Source organism: Piliocolobus tephrosceles, chromosome 10, assembly GCF_002776525.5.
Source record: "Piliocolobus tephrosceles isolate RC106 chromosome 10, ASM277652v3, whole genome shotgun sequence".
Classification (NCBI taxonomy): domain Eukaryota; kingdom Metazoa; phylum Chordata; class Mammalia; order Primates; family Cercopithecidae; genus Piliocolobus; species Piliocolobus tephrosceles.
In genome coordinates, this window is record NC_045443.1 from 46,779,455 (window position 1) to 46,788,736 (window position 9,282).

Below are 9,282 nucleotides of genomic sequence, written 5' to 3' on the forward strand. Positions count from 1 at the left end.
AAGGACAAAGAACAGCATCACATAATGATAAAGGAAGCTTGTCCAACCTGTGACCCATGGGCTGCATGCGGCCCAGGACAGCATTTTTTTTTTTTTTTTTTTTTGAGACGGAGTCTTGCTGTGTCTCCTGGGCTGGAGTGCAGTGGCCGGATCTCAGCTCACTGCAAGCTCCGCCTCCCGGGTTTTACGCCATTCTCCTGCCTCAGCCTCCGGAGTAGCTGGGACTACAGGCGCCCGCCACCTCGCCCGGCTAGTTTTTTGTATTTTTAGTAGAGACGGGGTTTCACCGTGTTAGCCAGGATGGTCTCGATCTCCTGACCTCATGATCCGCCCGTCTCGGCCTCCCAAAGTGCTGGGATTACAGGCTTGAGCCACCGTGCCTGGCCTCAGGACAGCTTTGAATGCAGCCCAACACAAATTCATAAACTGTCTTAAAACATTATGAGGTTTTTTAATGATTTTTTTTTTAGCTCATCAGCTATTGTTTGTGTTAGTGCATTTTCTGTTTGAGCCAAGACAATTCTTCTTCCAGTGTGCTCCAGGGAAGCCAAAAGATTGGACGTCCCTTTCAGATAAAGGATTCAATTCAACAAGAAGACTTAACTATTCTAAATATATATGCACCCAACATTGGAGCACCTAGATTCATAAAACAAGTATTTCTAGACCTACAAAAAGACATAGACAACACACAATAATATTGGGAGACTTTAACACCCCAATGACAGCATTAGACAGATCATCAAGGCAAAATACTAACAAAAAAATTCAGGACTTAAATTCGACACTTGACCAATTGGACCTAATAGACATTTACAGAATACTCCAACCATCAACCTCAGAATATACATTCTTCTCATCTGAACACAGTACTACGCACTCCAAGATCAACCACATGCTTGGCCATAAAGCAAGTCTCAATAAACTCAAAAAAATCAAAATCATACCAACCATATTCTCAGACCACAATGGAATAAAAATAGAAATCAAAACAAGAAGATCTTCAAAACCACACAATTACATAGAAATTAAACAACTTACTCCTGAATGACTTTTGGGTAAGCCATAAAATTAAGGCAGAAATCAAAATATTCTTTGAAATAAATGAAAACATTCCAAGAGGAATGTTTATAGCACTAAATGCCTACCTCAAAAAGTTAGATCTCGGCCAGCTGTGGTGGCTCACACCTGTAATCCCAGCACTTTGGGAGGCCCAGGTGGGCAGATCACGAGGTCAGGAGATTGAGACCATTTTGGCTAATATGGTGAAACCCAGTCTCTACTAAAAATACAAAAAATTAGCTGGCCATGGTGGCAGGCACCTGTAGTCCCAGCTACTCGGGAGGCTGAGGCAGGAGAATGGCATGAACCCGGGAGGCAGAACTTGCAGTAAGCCCAGATCACGCCACTGCACTCCAGCCTGGACGACAGAGCAAGACTCCGTCTCAAAAAAGAAAAAAGAAATTAGATCTCCAATTGGCTGGGTGCAGTGGCTCATGCCTGTAATCCCAGAACTTTGGGAGGCCAAGGCGGGCAGATCACTTGAACTCAAGAGTTCAGACCAGCCTAGGCAACATGGAAAAACCCCATCTCTACAAAAAATACAAAACTTAGCGAGGCATGGTGGCACGTACCTGTAGTTCCAGCTACTTGGGAGGCTGAGGCGGGAGGATCACTGAGTCCAGGGAGGTCAAGGCTGCAGTGAGCTGTGATCACGCCACTGCACTCCAGCCTGGGTGACAGAGTGAGACCTTGTCTCAAAAAACCAAAAACAAAATAAAACAGAACTGGCTGGGTGCGGTGGCTCACACCCATAATCCTAGCACTTTGGGAGGCCCTGGTGGGTGGATCACCTGAGGTCAGGAGTTCAAAACCAGCCTGACCAACATGGTGAAACCCCGTCTCTACTAAAAATACAAAACATTAGCCAGACATGGCAGCGGGTGGCTGTAATCCCAGCTACTTGGGAGGCTGAGGCAGGAGAATCGCTTCAACCTGGGAGGTGGAGGTTGCAGTGAGCCGAGATTGTGCCGTTGCACTCCAGCCTGGGCAATAAGAGTGAAACTCTGTCTCAAAAAATAAAAAAATTAAAAAACAAAACAAAACAGAACTACCATTCAACCCAGCAATCCCATTACTGGGTATATACCCAAAAGAAAATAAATCGTGTTACCAAAAAGACACCTGCACTCATATCCACCACAGTGCCATTCACAATAGCAGAAACATGGAATCAACTCGATTCCATGATATGACCATCAACAGTGTTTTGGATAAAGAAAATGTGGTCCATACACACCATGGAATACTAGATAGCCATAAAAAAGAATGAAACAGTGTCCTTTGCAACAACATGGATGCAGCTGGAGGCCATTATCCTAAGCAAATTAATGCAAGAATAGAAAACCAAATACCATGTGTTCTCACTTATAAGTGGAAGCTAAACATTGGATATGGCCAGAAAGATGGCAACAAAAGACACTGGGGCATATTGGAAGCGGGAGGGAGAAAAGGAGGAAAGGGCTGAAAAACTAACTATTGGGCATTATGCTCAGTTTCTGGGTGATGGGATCAATCATGCCCCCAACCGCAACATTCACGCAATATACCCATGCAGCAAACCTGCACACGGACCCCCTGAGTCTGAAGTAAAAGTTGTGGGAACTAAGCTATGAGGACACAAAGGCATAAGAATGATACAGTGGACTTTGGGGACTCAGGGGAAAGAGTGGGAGGGGGGTGAGGGATAAAAGACTACACATTGGGTACAGTGTACACTGCTCAGGTGATGGGTGCACTTAAATCTCAGAAATCACCACTAAAGAACTTACTTATATAACCAAACGCGATCTGTTTCCCAAAAACCTATTGAAATTTTTAAAAATAAAAAAAAAAATTATGATCATAATTACAAATGGAAAAAACAAAGCTGACATATTTTAAAAACAACAACAAAAGAAAAGGAATTGAAAGGTACTGACTAAAATGAAAAGTATTTGCAAACATGTATTTGATAAAGGAGTTGTATCCAGAATATATAAAGAGCTACTATAACTCAACAAGAAGACAAACAACCCAAGAGTCAAATACACATCACGAAAGAAGTTATACAAATGGGCTGGGCACAATGGCTCAGGCCTGTAATCCCAGTACTTTGGGAGGCTGACGTGGGTGGATCGTGAGGTCAGGAGTTTGAGACCAGCCTGACCAATATGGTGAAACTCCATCTCTACTAAAAATACAATAATTAGCCGGGTGTGGTGGCACGCGCCTGTAGTTCCAGCTACTTGGGAGGCTGAGGCAGGAGGATCACTTGAGTCCAGGGAAGTCAAGACTGCAGTGAGCTGTGATCGTACCACTGCACTCCAGCCCAGGTGACAGAGCAAGACTGTCTCAAGAAAAAAAAAAAAGAAAATATACAAATGGCGAATAAGCACATAAAAAGATTCTCAACTTATTAGTCATTGCATTAGGGAAATGCAAGTTAAAACCATGAGATCCCAACTCTGATAAGAATGAGTCAGATGATAAAAAGTGTGACAATACCAAGTGTTGAGGAAGATGTTGGGAAAGTGAAACCCTCATATGGTGTATTGCCAGTGGGAATGTACAGCCACTTTGGAAGAGTTTGGCAGGTTTTTTTTTTTTTTTGAGATGGAGTCTCACTCTGTTGCCCAGGCTGGAGTGCAGTGGCACGATCTCAGCTGACTGCAAGCTCCGCCTCCTGGGTTCACGCCATGCTCCTGCCTCAGCCTCCCAAGTAGCTGGGACTACAGGCGCCTGCCACCACACCTGGCTAATTTTTTTGTATTTTTAGTAGAGACGGGGTTTCACAGTGTGTTAGCCAGGATGGTCTTGATCTCCTGACCTCGTGATCTGCCTGCCTCGGCCTCCCAAAGTGCTGGGATTATAGGCGTGAGCCACTGCACCTGGCCGGCAGGTTTTTTTAATTTTAATTTTAATTTTTTGAGATGTAGTCTCGCTCTTGTCGCACAGGCTGGAGTGCAGTGGCATGATCTCAGCTCACTGCAACCTCTGCCTCCCAGGTTCAAGTGATTCTCCTTCCTCAGCCTCCTGAGTAGCTGGGATTACAGGCATGCACCACCATGCCTGGCTAATTTTTGTATTTTTAGTAGAGACGTGTTTCACCATGTTGGCTAGGCTGGTCTCGAACTCCTGACCTCAGATGATTCACCTGCCTTGGCCTCCCAAAGTGCTGGGATTACAGGCATGAGCCACTGCACCAGGCCAGCAGGTTTTTAAAAAAAATATGCATTAGCATATAGCCCAGCAATCCCACTCCTAAGCATTTAAATATTTATTATAAAACATATGTCCACACATAAATCTATACAGAGGTATTGATAAACCTGAAAACAACCCAAACACAACAGTCCATCAACTGGTGAATGGATAAACAAATTGTAGTATGTCTGTGTGATGAAATATACCACTTCACATGACAAAGGAATGAACTACTGACACATGCAATGACATGGAAAATTTCAAAAGCATTATACTAATGAAAGAAGACAGACACAAACTCCTACAAACTATATAATTCCACTTATATGAAATTCTGGGAAGGCAAAACAATAGTGATAGAAACCAGATCAGTAGATGCCAGAAGCCAGGTTAGGAGGGAGGAGACTGACAGCAAAAGGCCACAAAGGTTTTTGAGTAAAGGAAATGATGATGGTGATGGTCACATGACTGGATACATCTGTGAAAATTCATTGTACTGTACATTTAAAATTGCTGAATTTTATTATATGTAAATTATACCTCAATAAAGTTGATTTTTAAAAAATGCAATGTTTTGTAATGCTCGATACTGTGGAGGGATTGTGGGTAGCCAGGGCAAATGGCTAGCAATTAGGAAGGTACTGGAAGGTGTTAGGAAATAATTCTTCCTCCTTTGTCAGTGGTGAGTCTCCTTTATTTGCATACCCTTTTCCCCTGAGACTGGGATGCCCCCTTTGTAGACATTAGTCCTTCTTAGCCCCTCTCACATGAGCAGATTGGTGGCCTGTTACAACACCTTCACCACAGTACAAAGGCCATAGTTTGGTGATCACTAGCCCGGGAGAGATGTTTACAAACTTTAAGACAAACAAACAAACAAAAAATCACCCAACCCCTTCTCAAGCAAAGCTTTATGCAGACCCTCACTAACCAAAACAAAAGCAATATTTTGGCCAGACATGGTGGCTAACGCCTATAATCGCAGCACTTTGGGAGGCCAGGGCAGGCAAATGGCTTGAGCCTAGAAGTTTGAGACCAGCCTGGGCAAAATGGTGAAACCCCATCTCTACAAAAAATACAAAAATTAGGCAGTGTGGTAATACATGCCTGTAGACCCAGCTACTCAGGAGGCTGAGGTGGGGGGATCACCTGAGCCTGGAGGCAGAGGCTACAAGTGAGCCAAGGCCACACCACTGCACTTTAGCCTGCGTCTCAGAATGAGATCCTGTCTCAAAAAAAAAGCAATATTTTATTAGTACACATTTACATAATAAGCTTAATTTCAGTCATTTAATGTCAACAAGCCTATTTTCATGAACCCAGAAATTTGATATTCATATGTATATTTTTAAACTACTGTTTTAAAACCAGTTAAAATATACTTAAAGTTTCTGGGTAAAAAATGGTAGATTGAACATGAGCATCCAAATTTGTCCACTGAAAACCCATGTAGCAAAGGGATTTTTAAAGGCATAAATCCATAAGGACAGGGAAACAGGAGAAGAGATAAGAGCAAAATATTTTCAGAAGTGGAAACCAGATGGATGAGAGGTTACTTACACTAGAGAAGGATAGATCCTAAGGCAGTGGCAGAACTATATGGCAAACGGAATTGGTTGTGCCAGACCAGAGATGGGCAGTCTCCTCTGTCTGACCACCCTGAGAAGGAAAACCTAGGAATGCTGACATCAGAAGTTCCCAGCCAGATCACTGTGCAAAGAAGCTCATGACTGGCCAGGCGCGGTGGCTCATGCCTGTAATCCCAGCACTTTGGGAGGCTGAGGTGGGCAGGTGATCAAGACCATCCTGGCCAATATGGTGAAACCCTGTCTCTACTAAAAATACAAAAATTAGCTGGGCGTGGTGGCACGTGCCTGTAATTCCAGCTACTTGGGAGGCTGAGGCAGGAGAATTGCTTGAACCGGGGAGGCGGAGGTTGCAGTGAGCTAAGATTGCGCCACTGTACTCCAGCCTGGCAACAGAGTGAGACTCTGTCTTAAAAAAAAAAAAAAAAAAAAAAAAAAAAAAGAAGCTCATGACTGACAAGCCCATCCATCTACCACCTGAACAGACAGAGAACAAATGATTCCAGTCAGCTTTTAGGTGACCGACCCATCCTTAAGTGTGAGCATACAACCAAGGTTTCTAAGACCTCCAAGAAAATAATCTAATATAGAAGACAGAGACCAAAACAACAGAAAAAGAAATTTGGAGCAGCGATTATGCAGAAAAACAAAAATGACAGAACTATCAGTAACAGCTTCTGAGATAAGATAACCCTGAAATAAAATATGCTATAAAAAGAACAATTCAGAGAATAAAAATGAAGTAAAAGTGATTAAAACCTTTAAAAGATGGAAAAACTCAGAAGAAGAATGGAAAGATAAAGTGGAGGAAATCTCCCAGAAAATGAAGTAAAAAAGATGCAAAGCTAGAGAGAAAAATAAGAAATTAGAAAGACCAGTTCCACAGGTCCATCATCCAAGTAATAGGAGATCAAAAAGAAAGAATAGAGAAAATAGGAAGAAATCACCAATGGAATAATTCAAGATTATTCCCCAAAAGTGAGGGGCACTGAGTGCCCAGCACAATGGAAGATAGTAGCCACTCACCAAGACATATCACTGCAATTTCAGAACATTAGAAACAAGTTCAGAGAGGGGGAAAGTCACCTAGAAAGGACAAGGAATTAAAAGGCTTCAGACTTCTCATTCTCCATAGAAGTGTCAGAAGCTAGAAGACCATGTAGCAATGCCTTCATAATTCTGAAGGAATTCAGTACCCAGCCAAACAACCAAATCCAAGGGTCACAGTTGAAAAATGACAATAGCAAACATGCAAAATTCCACAATAATTTACTCTTCCCTTTCTCAGGAAGCTTCTGGTGATGGTCTCCTCCAAAAAGCAGGAGTATTACAAATCAAGAAAAACACGGGCACAGGTGCGGATCAGAAGCGTGAGGGGGTTTTCTCGCTCTAGGGAGATTATTCAAGCAATCGCTGTGTCAGCAGACACAAATGTTTCCCTTTCTTCGTATGATGAAGATCAGGGATCCAAACTTATTTGAAAAGCTAAAGAGGCACCATTCATCCCCACTGGAATGGCAGGTTTTGCAGCAATTGTTGCATATGGATTATACAAATTGAAGAGCAGAGGAAATACTAAAATGTTTCATCATCTGATCCACATGTGTGTGGCAGCCCAAGGCTTTGTTGAAGGAGCGAGCAATGACTGTTGGTATGGGCTATTATTCCATGTATCGGGAATTCTGGGCAAAACCTACACCTTAGAAGAGATGCTATCTTGGTCTTGTTGGAGGAGTTTGCTTTAGTTAGACATCTCTCTCTTTTTTTTTTTTTTTGAGATGGAGTCTCACTCTGTTGCCCAGGCTGGAGTGCAGTGGCACAATCTCGCTCACTGCAACCTCTACCTCCCGAGTTCAAGCGATTCTCCTGCCTCAGCCTCCTGAGTAGCTGGGATTACAGGTGCTCGCCACCACGCCCAGCTAATTTTTGTATTTTTTTTTTTAGTAGAGACAGGGTTTCACCACATTGGCCAGGTTGGTCTCATACTCCTAACCTCAGGTGATCCACCCACCTTGGCCTCCCAAAGTGCTGGGATTACAGGCATGAGCCACTGTGCCCACATCTCATTATTGAAGCTACATATTAATGCTGAAAATAAACTATTCGAGTGGGTTCAGCTGATAACACGGCATTGTGAATACTGGCCTCCTTTCTTGCAGGCTTGATTTGCCTGGTGACTGAATTACTAGTTACTAGTTTACTAACTAGGTCATTCAGGAGAGCCAAATTAATACAAAAGAAACATGTCACCTAAATGATGATGTTGAAATGTCCACCTTCTTAAACTGTTAAGATAAAATTAGTTCTAAAGAAGATAACAAACCAACCCTGAAGTACTCCCAGTTTGCTCTAGAATCTTGCATGTTTTGGATGTTATATGAGTCCTATTTGCCCCAGTTAATTTAACTTTTTTCTGCCTGTCTTGTGGACTGGCTGGCTCTTTTAGAACTCTGTCAAAAAAGTGCGTGGAATATAACTTGTAAAACCTCCCACAGCTGAAAGTATATATGTGTATATGTTTAAATCAAATCTAGAAATTTTCCAATAGAGCTGCATAGTCGTAGTATTTATTGAAGAATCATAACTGTAAACATGAGAATAACTTATGGATTCTAGTTTAGTTTTCGTGTAATTGTAGATATCTATATTTGCTGCTGTAACATAAGAATAATTTTTAAATGTCATCTTGAAACAGAAACATGTATTTTAAGCACTCATGCAAAGGTAACTGAAGAATACTTTTTAAATGTGTGCATTATTTTTTCCATAAGAATTGTAAACATTAAACTAAACATATTAACTATAATGGAATTGATTAATGATTTATAAGTAAGCTGGTTTGAACAGACATTATACACATGCTTTTCTATACTACAGAATGCCATTACACTTGTGAAATTCTCTTGTCTAGCCCGAATTTACATTCCATGCGGATAACATGGTATATGTATTGTTATAAAAATAAGTGACCATGTCAAAAAAATAAAAGAAAAGAAAAACATAGAATATGGCAAATAAAAATCCCACAGAAGAGTGAGGCAGCCAGGCAAAGTGACTCAAGCCTGTAATCCCAACACTTTGCCAGGTCGAGGCAGGCAGATCACTTGAGCTCAGGAGTTCAAGTCCAGCGTGGCCAGCATGGTGAAACCCTGTCTCTACTAAAAATACAAAAGTTAGCCGGATGTGGTGGTGCACGCCTGTAGTCCCAGCTACTTGGGAGGCTGAAGCAGGAGTATAGCTTGAACCTGGGAGGCAGAGGTTCAGTGGGCTACTTCACTCCAGCCTGGGCAACAAGAGCGAGACTCTGTCTCAAAACAAAACAAAATAAAACAAAACAAAATAACAACAAAAGAATGAGGCAAAGAACATGCCCAGGAGAAAAGATTTGCCAGGTTGCCAGATATGCAGCAAGGTTAGGGGATGAACAGTCAGATTGGAGAAGGTCAGCAGT

At 42.2% G+C, this 9,282-nt stretch overlaps 1 pseudogene; it reads left to right on the forward strand.

Moving 5' to 3' along the window:
* The first annotated feature begins 4,814 nt into the window (after positions 1–4,814).
* LOC111541767 lies at positions 4,815–7,535 on the forward strand (annotated as a pseudogene).
* The last annotated feature ends 1,747 nt before the right edge of the window (positions 7,536–9,282 follow it).